The sequence below is a fragment of the Hemitrygon akajei genome, chromosome 20 (genome assembly GCF_048418815.1).
Source record: "Hemitrygon akajei chromosome 20, sHemAka1.3, whole genome shotgun sequence".
Classification (NCBI taxonomy): domain Eukaryota; kingdom Metazoa; phylum Chordata; class Chondrichthyes; order Myliobatiformes; family Dasyatidae; genus Hemitrygon; species Hemitrygon akajei.
The window spans coordinates 35294338-35308992 of NC_133143.1; the positions used below are offsets into that span (position 1 = coordinate 35294338).

At 40.1% G+C, this 14655-nt stretch overlaps 1 protein-coding gene across 2 annotated transcripts in view; it reads left to right on the top strand.

Moving 5' to 3' along the window:
- The first annotated feature begins 711 nt into the window (after positions 1-711).
- tppp (tubulin polymerization promoting protein) overlaps positions 712-14655 on the top strand; it is a 41349-nt gene continuing 27405 nt past the window's right edge. Inside the window, exon 1 of one of the 2 annotated variants that reach the window (XM_073024165.1) lies at positions 712-972. The gene's annotated coding sequence lies outside the window, so the exon portion shown is untranslated. The remainder of the gene's footprint in view (positions 973-14655) is intronic. The other variant, XM_073024166.1, reaches the window with a different exon arrangement.

Sequence of the window (14655 nt, forward strand, 5' to 3'; positions counted from 1 at the left end):
CTTACAGTGATCTGTCTTAAAATGATCTGTCTACAGATCTTGGTATAGTTTTAAGTGACTAATACTGTCTTCATAAAACTGGGAAAAGATTAATGAAGAAAGTTTGTGAAATGTGAAAGAGACCTGATCTTCGCTTGGAAACGCTGATCTTCGCGAGTGGATATATGATCACTAATCCCATGTGTGGCCGAATGGCCTAATCCTGCTCCCATGTTTCATGGTATTTTGATTTCAACTTGAAAGTTACATTTGCAACAAAATGGGATACTTGTGGCAGGGGATTTGATTTCTAAAACCAACCATAACGCTTGATTTGCCAATATCACATTCATATAAAACACACATATACCAGGTATTCAACATACTTTCACAAAAACAATCTGCCATACAACCAAGCACAGATCCGCCACCACCCCTATACCCAAATAAACCTGCTTCGAGAGTGAGGTAACCATAAATCCATGTAGACAAAGATATACGCACCCACAGCTAGGCAGAACCTACCTACCCTCAAGCACATACGTGCACAACTACAGAGAGGCATCGATATGGCCAGGCACCGCCGGTAAGGCACATCAATGCACGAAGACAGATAAACAAACTACACAGCCACATAGTGCTGACAACACAAGTTTTAAAACACACATGCCACGGAAGCGTGAAGGCGATTGGACCGTGCACACGGTATATACGCGAGCCTGTTCTGGGAATCCCATTCTCCGGGAAATCTCCCATTTAAGGGCAACGGCAGCTCCGCGGCGTAAAAGTGACTTCAGTCGGAGGATATTAGTGTCAATTACCGAAGCTGATTGACGGCCGCTTTCGCCGATGAGCACCAGATTTCCGGGACAGGGACGCGACGCACGGACCAATGGAACCCCGGGGAGCGCCGAGCTGCGCCCGCCCCTCCTGTAACCGTGCCCAGGGCGAGCACTCGTGTACCTGCCAGTACGGAGACGGCCAGGAGTAGTTGTGAGTATTAGACACACTGCTTATTCTTTTGGGTTCTGTCTTGTGTCTTTACATCCACAAAGCAAGGGAGGCCAAATTTATCCTTTCCTCTAAAGAGGAACGCGAGGTGTTGCAATCTTTACGCGCTTGCCTCCCTCTGTCTCGGAGAGTGTTGCTGATGTAAACACCCCTCTGGTAATTTGGATGGTTTTTTTTTGTACAGAACGATGCTGTACTTTTACTTCTCAACTTTTAGGTTAACCAAGTGTCATAGTAACGTTAGACATGATGCGATATCAGGGAGTTGACTTCTGGTTCTTAACTCCAAGGTGTATTAGATAGTTCCCTGGTGGCGACAGGGGTGTGCAAGTTTTGCCTGGTTTTCAAAACTCAATGTTTTGGGGTATTTCTTTTCTCTGTAGTCTGTGGCTTATTTGCATTTTTTTTCGTTTGGCTTGTATTACATTACTGTAACTTGTGTGTTATGCGCAGAATTGGGGAAACGTTAGCAGGTTTGACTGCCATCGTTTCCTGTCTAGGCCATTAACATCACTCCCGAAGTAAATTACCGCAGGTGCTGAACATAATCAGAGAATGCTGAAAATAACCCCCCTTTCAGGCAGCATCCTAATAATTTGGGTTGGTGATTTTTGGGCAGAATAAATTTTACTGGTCCCTCGGTTGTAAAAAAAAAAGTGCACATGAAGAGACTGAGTTGCTCCAGCAGCAAGTTTTCTTTCTGCTGCATCTCGCGTGCTGGCTTCGATTCATGCCCTTTCTGGGCAGTTGTTGCAATTAACTTTGGTCTAATTAAATTCGGAGACTGCAGATGCTGGAATCTGTAGGGGGAAAATACAACGCAAACTCCTGGAGGCGTTCAATGGGGCAGGCATCGTCTGTAGAGAGAAAATAGCCAGTCGAGATCCTTCATCTGGACCAGATTGTTAGGCTGGAAACCGATGAATATTAATTAGGGCCTTGCCTTGTGATTAGTCACACCCTTCTTAGTTTAAGTACTCAGGTGGATTTTGCATCAAGACGGGTTTTTTTCCCTCGGGCGATTGAATTTGCTGTAACTTCGTATGTTGCTAATCGTACATAAAGCTAATACGACGTGGAAAAGTTTTACCACTTTGAAATCCTTCCATTTCACAAGCGACTGTAAATTTACAGTTTGCTTCTCTTTATTGACTTAGCATGGAAAATATTCTGAGGGCACAGGAGTATGTGGAGGGGTCGACTTTAATCTATTAAAATTAATACATGGCTAATCTCAGGAAACATAACTTAATTAGAGATGTGGTATATCTAGAATGATTTCCCGGAAAGCTGTGTGTGTTTTTGGGATCAGATAAGTCTTCCAGGTTTATTACTGATAGAATAATAAAATGTATGAATAAATCAGATAAATAGAAGACATGCTTTATCCAGGCTTGTTTAAATCGTAGAATGCACTTAATGAGCTGAATTTCCTACTGTTTCCTGTTAGTCTATTGCTTTCCACCTTAATAATAAGGAAGGGGAGTGGGTATTAAGCATTTTTAAAAAAAGAATTACAAAGTAGAACCAAAATTAAATTGGCAAAGCATTGCATGAAGCAGTGTTCTCTGATGTGACTCATTCTTTTGATTTTAAATGGTTTTTATTATTATTACTTTTGTCAGATGGAGCTTTAGCAACTGCTACAGCAACAAGGTGTTTATTTATTTATTTTTGTCAGCATCTTTTTTCAGGATCTTATTTCCTCATACCTCTCAAAGTTCATCTTGTCAACAATGGCCTCGTGGTGCTCCCTCGACAACTTCTGCTTCTTGCCTCCACATTGGCTGGCAATGGTATCAGTTCCCCGTTCTTAACTACTATCAACTCCTTTGTGCTACTTTTTCTTGATGCTTAATTTGGTAAAGCACCACTTTTTTTCCTTCAAAAAGTGTTGATATCAAATCCAGACCTGTGTTTACTTTGATTCAAAGTCTTCTTTTCTGGTATTGTCCAGCTTTGCTTAACCTCAACTAATTCAAATTTTAATTATACAGTTGTAGAAAGATAATTATCCTTTCATGTGTTCACATTGTTTGCTTTTTGGACCATTATTCCCTCTTGTTTTATTATTTACACACTGCTCTTGGGTCAAAGTCATTTAAAAAAAAAAGTACAATGGCTGATTCTAGGTTTGAGCTGAGAATGCACACTACCTCACCCATCACTGTGCCAATTCTTGCATTAAACAAGGCAAGATTTGCTTGTGTTTGTTAACATTTCCTCATATCATTGCCTTTATCTTCAATCCCAGCACAAAGTTTGTTCCTGAGTTCAAGAATTTAATAAACTAGGACAAAATCAGATGACCCAAGAACCAATGATAGTGATCTTATTTTAAATTGAAGGATCTGCAAGAGACAGAATGGATTTAAGTTAGGATACTGGCAGTTTGTCTGGAAAAAGCTCCATCTCATGCAGGGTAGTAGCTAGTCCTGTGTGAGACTGAATCGATCCAAATCAAATTTAGTATTTTACGCTGACCAAAACAAAACAGTGCACTTTGTCGTTGGCTGCTAAAATCCTTGATTGTCGTTGCAAAGGTGAAGATCAGAATTACAATTTTATTTCCATCTAAAACCTGCACGAGCTACAGAATATCTATCAGTATCCAGACTTAAACCCATTCTAGCTCTCGCAGGCCTATTTACTTTTTTAAATCACTCCACCGTTGGCTCTTGGGTTATCTGAATTAGGCCAAATTTATTAAATTCTTTCCCTAAACCCCTCTACCTCCATTTCCAGAGTCAGAATCCTACTTAAACATATCCATTTAGCTACTTTTATTTTAAGACATTATATGGCTGTTCTCGGTATTTGCAGACCGGGCCAGAAGATAGAATTTTAACCTGCCCCGCCCCATCCCAACTTAAGGATCTTGCAGCCAGAAGTATCAACTGTTCTCATGGTCCAATTGTCATTAATTAATTCTGGGCAGACTTTTTAAGTGAAAGGGATTGAGTGTACTTAACACCTTTTATGATCTCGGTATATCCTGGGGGGAAAAAAATTACAGGATGAAGTGTTTTACATCAAATTAAAAGTTTTGAAGTATAAGAGACTCAACAAGCAAGATGTGCCCTGCATTGACCCTTAATCTGTGATTTGTCCAGATGTTTGATGAGTGATAAATACTTGCCATGATTTGTGGAAAACCTCCCCTGTACTTCAAATGTCTTCCTAAGAGGCTGTTGCAATAATTTATTGTGTTAACGTTGACAGCTGAAGGTTGTGGCCTGTAATCAAACACAAAACTACAGTTTACAGGGAATAAACTGTGCAAGAACCTAAGAACATCGAGTGAGCAGGCCAAATGCCTTGTTAATGAGAGAGGTCAGAGGAGAATGGCCAGACTGGTTTGAGTTGATAGGAAGGCAATAGTAACTCAAATGTTACACCAGTGGTGTGCAGAAGAGAATCTCTGAACACAAGGCATGTTGAAGCGAAGTGGATGTACTATAGCAGCAGAAGATCATGAAAATACACTCAGTGGCCACCTTATTGGGTATAGGAGGTATCTAATAAAGTGGCCACTTAGTGTATTTGTACTTTAATAATTTACGTTGAACTCACAATAACAAAACAAAATTTATAATCTGGATTGATTCTACTTGAATAAAAGTTTTTTTTAAAATCAAGTACGATTTTCCATTTAAAATTCTTCTTGCACATGAAAGTGTCATCATTTCTTGGGTAACATTGAATTTCTTGGATCATGTGTGGAGCATACTAGTGGTGTGTTGTGAGCTACCGAAAGGTCAGGTTACAGAACCTCACTTTTATCAAGGGATGAATTTTACAAAGTAATGTTCACTTATTTTACCTGTTACACAAGCATTCATTTTTCTGCCTTCCCACATTTTATCTCAAGTGCCTGTATTTACTCTGCCCTCTGCTCTTGAATTATTGGTGATTTTTAAGGAATAGGCAGTCTACATTCAGCCCTGGAAGGAGCTTATTTGATTAAAAATAGTGATATCAGCACATCCATTCAAACATGATGTAAACCAAGCTATTTTGAATGAAGGCTGAAGTGAAGAGAGTGCACACAGGAGGAGGCAAAGGAATGTGACAAGCTGATTATCTTGTGTGTATAATGGTACACAATATATGTGCACCTGTGTATTTTATTTATGTGCACATTTTTGGGTTTACCACACACACCAAACAAACGATTAATCTTTCCTGGTGTTGAAGTGTTTCTAGGTCCTCTCCATTAGAAGACAAAGCCATTGTACAGGTGAAATCCAATCAGTTTTATATTTCGTGATGGAAAGGCATAAACATTTTTGTCACATTTTGTTGTTTAAATGAAAAAATCTCTTTTTCTGGGCAATACCTGTGTGAAATAAAGTATGCTACAATAAGAGTTTGAGGAGATTTCGTATGCCATTAAAGACTAACAACTTTCTACACATCACATCACCCTCTGGTACGAAGGCATCAATGCACAGGATTATAAGAGGCTTCAGTGGTAGACAGCTCAGTCAGCTTTGTCATGGGTACCATCAAGGACGTCTTCAAAGGATAGTGCCTCAAGGAAACAGTATCGATCATGAAGGACCCTCACCATCCCTGGCATATCTTATTACAGCCATCAGGGAGGATGTACAGGAAGCACACAATCAATGTTTTAGGAACAGCATCTTCCACTTTGCCATCAGATTTCTGAGCAGTCCATGAACTCATGACACTGCTTATTTAATTTTATTGTAACATATAGCAATTTGTTAAGCCTGCATTGTACTGCTGCCACAAAATGACAAATTTCACGACTTGCGTCTGTGACTAAACCTGATACGGCGGACAAATGTATGTTGGCACAGACAAGTTGACTAGGAATTTGGTTGAACTCTGTAATTGTTTGTCAAAAGATTACACTTAATCGCACCTGGCCTGAACTGTGATTTAATATTGTTAGTCAAAGATAATGATTGTTAGAGCAGAGAAGAATGATGCGATTGTGGCAGGTTCACTGATGTGATTTTGTGCAGCACAATAATAAAAAAAAGTCTCTATGTAATTAATTGTGGAAATGTAATGTTTCTATTAAGTACTTAAATATGACTTCATTCAATCAGTAGCTAACTTTCTTTCCTAGCAGGGCTTGCTGCTAGATATTATGTGTATCTTCAGAACAAACTTGTTTCAATTGGAGACTACACTATTCTTTCTGACTGGGATTACTTTCCTTACATTGGTTTCCAGGTAACCAATATTGGAAAAAGTAGTCACAATTGTTCATTTTGTTTATATAAAAAGCTTGACAAATCAATCTACCAGACTATTTTCACCAAGAATTTTGGAATACTCAATTTGAGAAAGGTTTGGTATGCTGATAAACTGCTAGCAGGCTTAAGAGTCTGTATTTTGTCACCTTTCCCAGATACTTGTTACAGTTCTGTGATGGGAATGTGTTTTTGCTGGTTTGAATGAAAATAAGCCATGTTTAATTGTCAGAGAGGTTGTGATGAGCAGAATAAAAATAGAGTTTGAAAAACTCACTCAGCCAGACCGAAACCAACAAGCAAAGTATTATTTAAAAATGCCTTTTTAAAAACCTGGACTTTCTTTCAAACCAAGAGATGCAATGATGGAATGAAGTAGCTTAAAACTGTTCAGAGATTAGAGATTCAAGGAGGTGTAGTTAAAAGATATAATTGTGGGGGTATTGGCTGGGGGGTAGAGAAACATTATTTACAAAATGGTTGTGGAATGCACGAATAGAGTTAATGATTGAAGTAGATGAAAAATATCAGGCCTTCCAATGACCTCAAGAATTGCTATTACAGTTTGTAGGCAATTGCAAAAGTGACTACACTTAACAAACAGTTAATACAGGGGAAAATCACTGATATCTCCACACAGTGAGATCCTTTCAACTGCATTACAATAATCTGGCTTCACCATATGCCAAATTTTTCTTCTGCATACATTTGTCCTTCAATTCCACTACATTGTGATTCCACTTCTGCTAAGCTGTTGCAAAAGTCAATAGCCCTTTATTTTATAATTATGCATACCTGTATAAATCGATTGTCAGATTGTTCAAAGCTGGCTTGGTATTCCTGGATCTAATCTTATCAGTGCAGATATACAACAGTGATTATTTCTGCAGAACCAACTCCACCCATCTAAACTCCTTGCTCTAAGGAGATGTCTAAACCATTTGCTCGAAGAAGATTATTACTGACAATAAGATGTGGCATTATTTTGGTCACGACTTCTTCCACTACTGGCACTAGCCTTGAGTCACTGAGGTGAGCAAAAAAAATGCAGGAGTGCTGAACTGTGTTTTGGTGTGACCTGAGAGGTGTTTGTGTATAGATGGTGGGGCCATTGGTAAAATACACCCTTAAGACATATGACATTGGAGCAGAATTAGGCCATTCAGCCCATTCAATTATGATTTTTGATTGCAGCCCTTTGGCTTGAACCAAAATGTTCAGATAGATTTTATTGGCTTATTGCATTTGTCTTAATTGAAAAACAAATCTGTTGGGTTTTTTTAATTGTTCCTGCCTTTTATTAACAGTTTTTTAAATAAACTTTTTTATATTTTATATATACACATACATCTGTTAGTCTAGAGAGACCATGGATTTGTGCCTTGGAAAGCTTTCAGGGCGCAGGCCTGGGCAGGGTTGCATGGGAGACTGACAGCTGCCCAAGCTGCAATTCTCCGCTCTCCACACCACCGATGTTGTCCTAGAGCAGTGCGATGTGTGGTTAAGTGCCCTTGCTCAAGGACACAACACACTGCTTTAGCTGAGGCTCGAACTAGCGACCTTCAGATCACTAGACCAACGCCTTATCAATGGCGGGTATTGATATCACAGTCTTCTTTGTTGCACTGCATCAGTAGAAGGCTGTGATCTTCCCTCGTGATATATTTAATAATGTCCCTGATGTTTCAGCAGTTCAGTCTAACTGGTCCCTCTTTGGGATTTGCTGACAAAGATTAAGAAATCGTCAAGGAATAATTTAACAAGGTAATTCTTTGCAATGATTTGATGTTGAAAAGGAGTCCAGATAGCAACATTTCCTTCAATATTATGATTTTAAAATAAACCAACTCCAACTTCACTCACTGAGTTCAGATTCTTGAACTGTGGTAATTATTCACTTTGTGCAGCCAGGAGGCATGTCTGAAGCCCACAGTTGACTGTAATGAAAAATTGGACCCCACCGTGTTTAGAATCTGCATTCATTAACTTCTCCTTGACATTGAGCTTATACCATAATGCAGTCAAGTACTGCTTTTACAAAACAACTGGATGTTTCTAGTTTCTTTCTGCACTGTGACTTTTAAATTTGACCTCATTACAGATGTGAAATATCCAATGTGATTTTTTTTAAATTTAAAGTTATTTTTAGTTTACTGGCATCTTTTTCTCAGGCCTCTAACTCCAGACAGATTAGCACACCGAGGGGAATACCAAGCCCATCCTGGATTGCCTCTTGCCCAACTCAAAACTTAATGACAGAGCATCAAGGATTAAAACTTGGCAGCAATGACTTGTTTGCTTGCCATCTTTCTTCAAAACTGATAGTAATTTGAAGCACATTTTATCAGATCAAAGAGTGAATATAAATGTGGAAGGCCATCAGACTCTCTTAATTCATATTTCTCACTTTTATTTGTAAATTACTACTGAAATTTCCAACTGCTTCTCAAGAGCAGTCTTGGAAGATCTATCAAGTTCATTAAATCCATACAATGTGAAAATCAAACAGCTGCGTGCTGTAGTGTAGTGCTTTATCCACAAAAAACTGTGGGATAGTGGGATATAGGTGACTAGGTCAAAAGCATGTTGGCAAATTCCTGGTTGCTAAGGCAGTGAACTAAACACTGGTGACTGGCATTCCCTCCTTAATAACAAGCCATATTGGCTCAGCTCAGTAACTTGCCTGACTCTCTTTACTAACACTGTAGAGAATTAATTCTCACTACATTTCAATAATCTTTTCCAGAGAGCGATGACGGTAGAAACAGAAACATAAGTTAGCCCTCTTCCTAAAGCCCTTAATGCAACTTGTGTCAGTGAACAATTGTGTTATCATTGTAGTGAGTAAAACTGAACTGCAATAAAGGTGAAAGCATTTTCATCCGCCTCTGAACTGGATGAAACTCTCAGTACTTTTTCAGACCATAAGACATAGGGGCAGAAGTAGTCCATTTGGCCCATCGAGTCTGCTCTGCTATTCAGTCATGGGCTGATCCAATTCTTCCAGTCATCCCCACTCCCCTACCTTCACCCCATACTCTTTGATGCCCTGGCTAATCAAGAACCTATCTATCTCTGCCTTAAATACACCCAAGTTTTTAATGCTTCAAGTTTCAGGCATTTTTTAACTTCCACTTATTTTGTGTAATGATGATGGCTTTTGACACCCAAGAGCCACCTATTGTTAGATGCAGCAGTAGACAATTCTGGAATGAAATAAGCACACGTTTCCCTGGGGCACAGAATATGTTGCAGTTTGTCTTGTACCATCCATACGTTGAGAAATTTTATTCTTGGGCAATAAAAAAAAAACCCAACTTGAGACTACATGTAAACCCTTGGGTGCAATTAGTTACTCCTTGAACATGCAAGAAGCAAGAATTCCCTCATGTCCATGTTAAAGGAGAAGGACATGGTGCAAATTGTAACACATCTAAGGTAGCAGTCTGGCACTGCTGTGAATAACGTGTTCACATTTGAAGTGTTCAAATCATGGGTACATGGATGGAGCACTAATTGCATAAGGACAAAGACCTCTGTCATTAAAGCCTTTGAAAATCCTAGCCTGACGATGTACTTCAGGTGCTCCCAGTATTCATTTTGTATTCTTTCAGAATCAGGTTTAATATCACTGGTACAGGTACACGTTGTGAAATTTGTTAACTTTGTGGCAGCAGTACAATGCAATACATGACAAAGGATGGGGGAGAGAATTGTGAATTATAGTAAGTATGTATACATTAAATAGTTGAATTAATTAAGTGGTTTTAAAAATACATAATTTAAAATAAGTAATGAGGTAGTGTTCATGGGTTCAATGTCCAATCAGAAATCAGATGGCAGAGATGTGCTATTGGTCCATGACTAACGATGGCTCTTTATAGGGAATGTATCATGAGAGCAGATAACCGTACAACAGGCAATAGCAAATCAACAGTTAACTGAATAAAATGTAAGGGAATGGCAGATCAGACCAAGGAGCTGATTATTGACTTTGGAGGAGTAAACTGGAGGTCTGTGAGCTAGTCCTTATCAGGAAATCAGAGGTGGAGCGAGTGAGTAAGATCTGTCCTAACGTAGAACTTTGAGTGCAATAATGAAGAAAGCACGGCAGCACTCTCTTAGGAGTTTGTGAAAACTCAACATGACATCTCAAACTTTGACAAACTTCAATAGATGTGTGGTGGAGAGTATATTGACTGACTGCATCACAGCTTAGTATGGAAACACCAATGCCCTTGAACTGACAATCCTATAAAACATAGTGAATATGGCCCAGTCCATTGCAGCAAAAGGCCTCCCCACCATTGAACACATCTGCATAGAGAACTGTTGTGGGAAAGCAGCATCTATAATCGGGGGGCCACCATCCTGGCTATGTTTTCTTCTCGCTATTGTCTTCAAGAAAAACAGTACAGGAGCCTTAGGACCCTCATCACTGGGTTTAGGAATAGTTATTACTCCTCAACCATCAGAGTCTTCAGCCCTCAACTTCACTCGCCCCATCGCTGACTGTTCCCACAACCTATGGATTCACTTTCAAAAACTCTTCATCTCATGTTCTCTATTTATTTGTTATTGTTATTTCTTTGTGTATTTGCACAGTTTTTTGTCGTTTGCGCGTTGATTGTTTGTCTTTCCTGATGGTGGCAGTCTTTTATCCATTCTCCAAGTTCATTTATTATCGAAGTATGTATACAGAATATACCTCTGAGATTAATCTTCCCCCGGGCAGCCACGAAACAAAGAAACACCATGGAACCCGTTCAAGAAACCATCAAACACCAATAGAAAACATTAATAAAAAGAAGAAATTGTGCAACAGCGAAAAGCACAAGAACAACACATAAAATATGAAACATCACACCAGTAGTATTCAGTTCAATGCCATGCCCCAACTCATTGCAGGCTTCTTTGCCGAAGCGCCCCAGTCTGCCTTGATCACCCTGATCAAGCTGCTCAAAAACAGCAAAAGAAGACAATCCAGGAACAAATCTTGGCAATGTGGATTCTGAGACTCCTGCACTTTCATCCAACAGCACATAGCGAGAGGATGAGGAAAACCGGTCAAATGCAGGCGGTTGGCACCGAGCACCTGCCCCTCCTTGCTTGGCGTCTCAATCAGAGAGAAGAAATGGAGTGGGTTGTGGGCTCGCGCCCTTGATATCTCAGTTGGAGAGAAGCAGTGGAGTTAATTGTGGGCTTGTGCCAACGAGGAGACGCAAGTCACTGTGGTGCAGGACCTTGGAAGTGTAAGCACAGCTACAAGTAACGCGACAGGATGTTGCCTCGGTGGTGATGTCCTGTGGTCCCTTAAGCACGGGGAACACCATTGGACATCAGCCACAAGAGAGTCATAGTTATTCCTGCCCCATTGTGTTTACTGTGAATGCCCGCAAAAAAAGTGAATCTCAATGGATGTGTATGGTGACATAAACAGTATGTACTTTGACAATAAATTTACTTTGAACTTTGATTTTTTTGTCCTTCTTGTGTAGGAGAGGAATCCTGGAGAAGAGTTTAATTTAATTAAAAGGGAGGGAGATTTTCCTCTCACACCAAACATAAAAACATGTGAGTTCTTGAAATACTTTTCAAGGGCAATGTAAATATTCTTGGATTTCTTTTAATTCAGAGGTAAGCATATTCTTGATATACAGTGGAGGAAATGATTAGTTGGAGTGGATGAGGATATAGATTTGAGGCTACGGTCAGATCAGCCATGTTCTTAGTGAATAGTAGAGCAGGCTCAAAGCAGCCTCTTCCTGCTCAGGATTCCTGAGTCCATGTTTTATATGGGCTGAACAGTCATCTTGGATTAATTGGAGGCTCCAAAAATTTAAATTAAACTGTTGTGTGAACCAGTCTGGAAATGCAAAAGGCACTCTATATGATCTTATTCAAAGTTCTTGAATATTGGTGTTTATTGAAGGTGAAGATTTTAGAAGAAAGCTTGATAGAGGATGTCCATTGATGAGGGTTTTGTTGGATTTCCCATGGTGCAAGCACTTGGAGGTAGGAACTTATGGGATGTTATGAGGGGAAAGTGTCTTAATCCTATTGTGTAATCTGATATAGTTGATCTGAAAGTGAGGCAGGTAGGTAACCGTGCATTGCTCTCACTTTAAGGAATAAGGATGTTACTTCGTGTAACTTCATGTATCTTCTATCTGGGTGAAGGTCATTGTGGGTACTCTAGTTTGATTGTGAAGGTAATGGGGGATTTCTTCATTGAAATGGTTTGATACAACTAAGTGATTCCTCAGTCATTTCAGAGGACAGGTGAGAGCCAACCACGTTTATATAGCACTGAAATGACTCCTTGGCTTTCTTCCTGGAAGCAAGTTAGTGGAACAGTTGGGTTTTGTGGCTATCCAATGCTTTCATGGTCAGCACACTCAAAATGCTGGAGGAACTCAACAAGTCATGCAGCATCTATAGAAAAGAGTAAACAGTTGATGTTTTAGGTCAAGACCCTTCTTCAGGACTGGGAGGGAAAAGAGGCTGGCAGGAAAGTGATAGGTTGGTGGGAAAGGTCAAGGGCCGGAGAAGAAGGAACTTCCTAAGAGAGGAGAGTGGACCATAGGGGAAAGAGGAGGGGATCCAGGGAGCAATAATAGGCAGGTGAGAAGAAATAAAAGGTCAGAGTGGGGAATGGAGGGGGGGGGGGTGGATTTTTTCATCAGAAGGAGACATTTATATTCCAACCATCAGGTTGGTGGGTACCTAGATGTAATATAAGATGTTGCTCCTCCACTCTGAGGACGGCCTCATCGTGACATGAGGAGGCCATGGATTGATCTGTTGGAATGGGAATTAAAATGTTTGGCTACTGGGAAGTCCCACTTGTGGCGGCAGATGATGTGGAGGTGTTCGACAAAGCAGTCCCCCAATTTATGATGGTTTCTCCAATGTAGAGGAGGCCACATCAGGAGCACCAGGCACAACAGATGACTCCAGCAGATTTGCGGGTGAAGTGTTGCCTCACCTGGAATGACTGTTTGGGGTCCTGAATGGAGGTGAGGGAGGAGGTGTATGGGCAGGTGTAGCATTTAGGCTGCTGGCAGAGATGAGTAGTTAGTCATTCTTTTTAGTAACAAGTTTTATCAAGTCAAGTTTGTCATATGCAAATGTACAGTACAGGTACAATGAAAAGTTTACTTGTAGCAAAATCACAGGTACATCAATTTAGACAACACACCAAGCATCAGTTATATACAAGTTAAACAAGACAGTTCTGAAGAAAGATGAGATGCGAGTGCAATAAAGCTCACAGAGGCAAGTCCGTGCCAGTGCATGAGGTGGTCTGTAGTGTTTAAAGTAAATTTATTATTTTGATTTCGGAGATAGAATTAGGGCTGTTCAGGTTGGTTCGAGAACGTGATTGTTCTGGGAGAGAAGTTGTGCATATTTTCAAGTTGAGCTCAATTTCTCAGATTGTTCGAACATTTGAACAGAGATTCGAACATTTATTATCTGAGGCTTCTCCACATTAGTCAGGAAGTCAATATTAACAAAGCACTATAGAGTTTTGTGAATAAAATATGGGAGGTGTTTTTGCTCAGAGTTGCTTGAACAGCTTGATCAGTTGATCATTCTCTTATCTAATCCAAGGGTTGTGTCTTCAAATGCAGTTTCAAGGACTTGAGCAGGTGATCTAGGCTGAGACTCCAACACAATGCTAGGAGAATGTTGTCCTGTTGGACTCGTCAAGACTATGTTAAACACTGCTCTCAACCTTCTCTCAATCCCAAAGCTGTTGTGACAGTGATCGACGTTACTGGAGACACACTGAAGCTCGTGAGACTGAAATCCAAGATAACAGCAGTTGATCCAAGACTATTTCAGTCGTTACAATGAGATTGTTTACTTCAAAACTTTGGGTTGAAAGCGCTTCCTTTGAATTGCATATCTACAGGGGGAGGCAAACTAATTGCAAGATACTCTGAACTTGTTTACAATGGTGCAATTTACTTAAACCCATAGTTGCCTGGATTGAAGCAGGCCAATTAACACAACCCAGTTGTAACATTGGGCTGATGCAAATGCGAACATCTTATGGTCACCATTTTGTAAACTTTATTTCTTAGTCTGGGGGTCAGCTTGTGCTTTTCATTTCATTTTACTGGTTACCGTTTGCAATCTCCATTAAGAACTGAAGACTGGTTCTTGCTTGAATTAATATCTGCTATATTCACATAACTCCAGAATACTCCTTAACAGAGGCATTTTCTGAACAGTAGTAATTCCTGCTTGTCCCTCAACTAACATTAATCTCTGGATCTTCTCTGATCTGGACCATCTGGACAACAGGAACTTGTAGGCCATTCTGCGGTCCGTTGACTACAGCAGTTCAGCACATTCATTGCATGCAAACTCATCATCAAGACCTGGGCCTCCATACCTCCCTCTACAGCTGGAAACTTCACATGCTCAT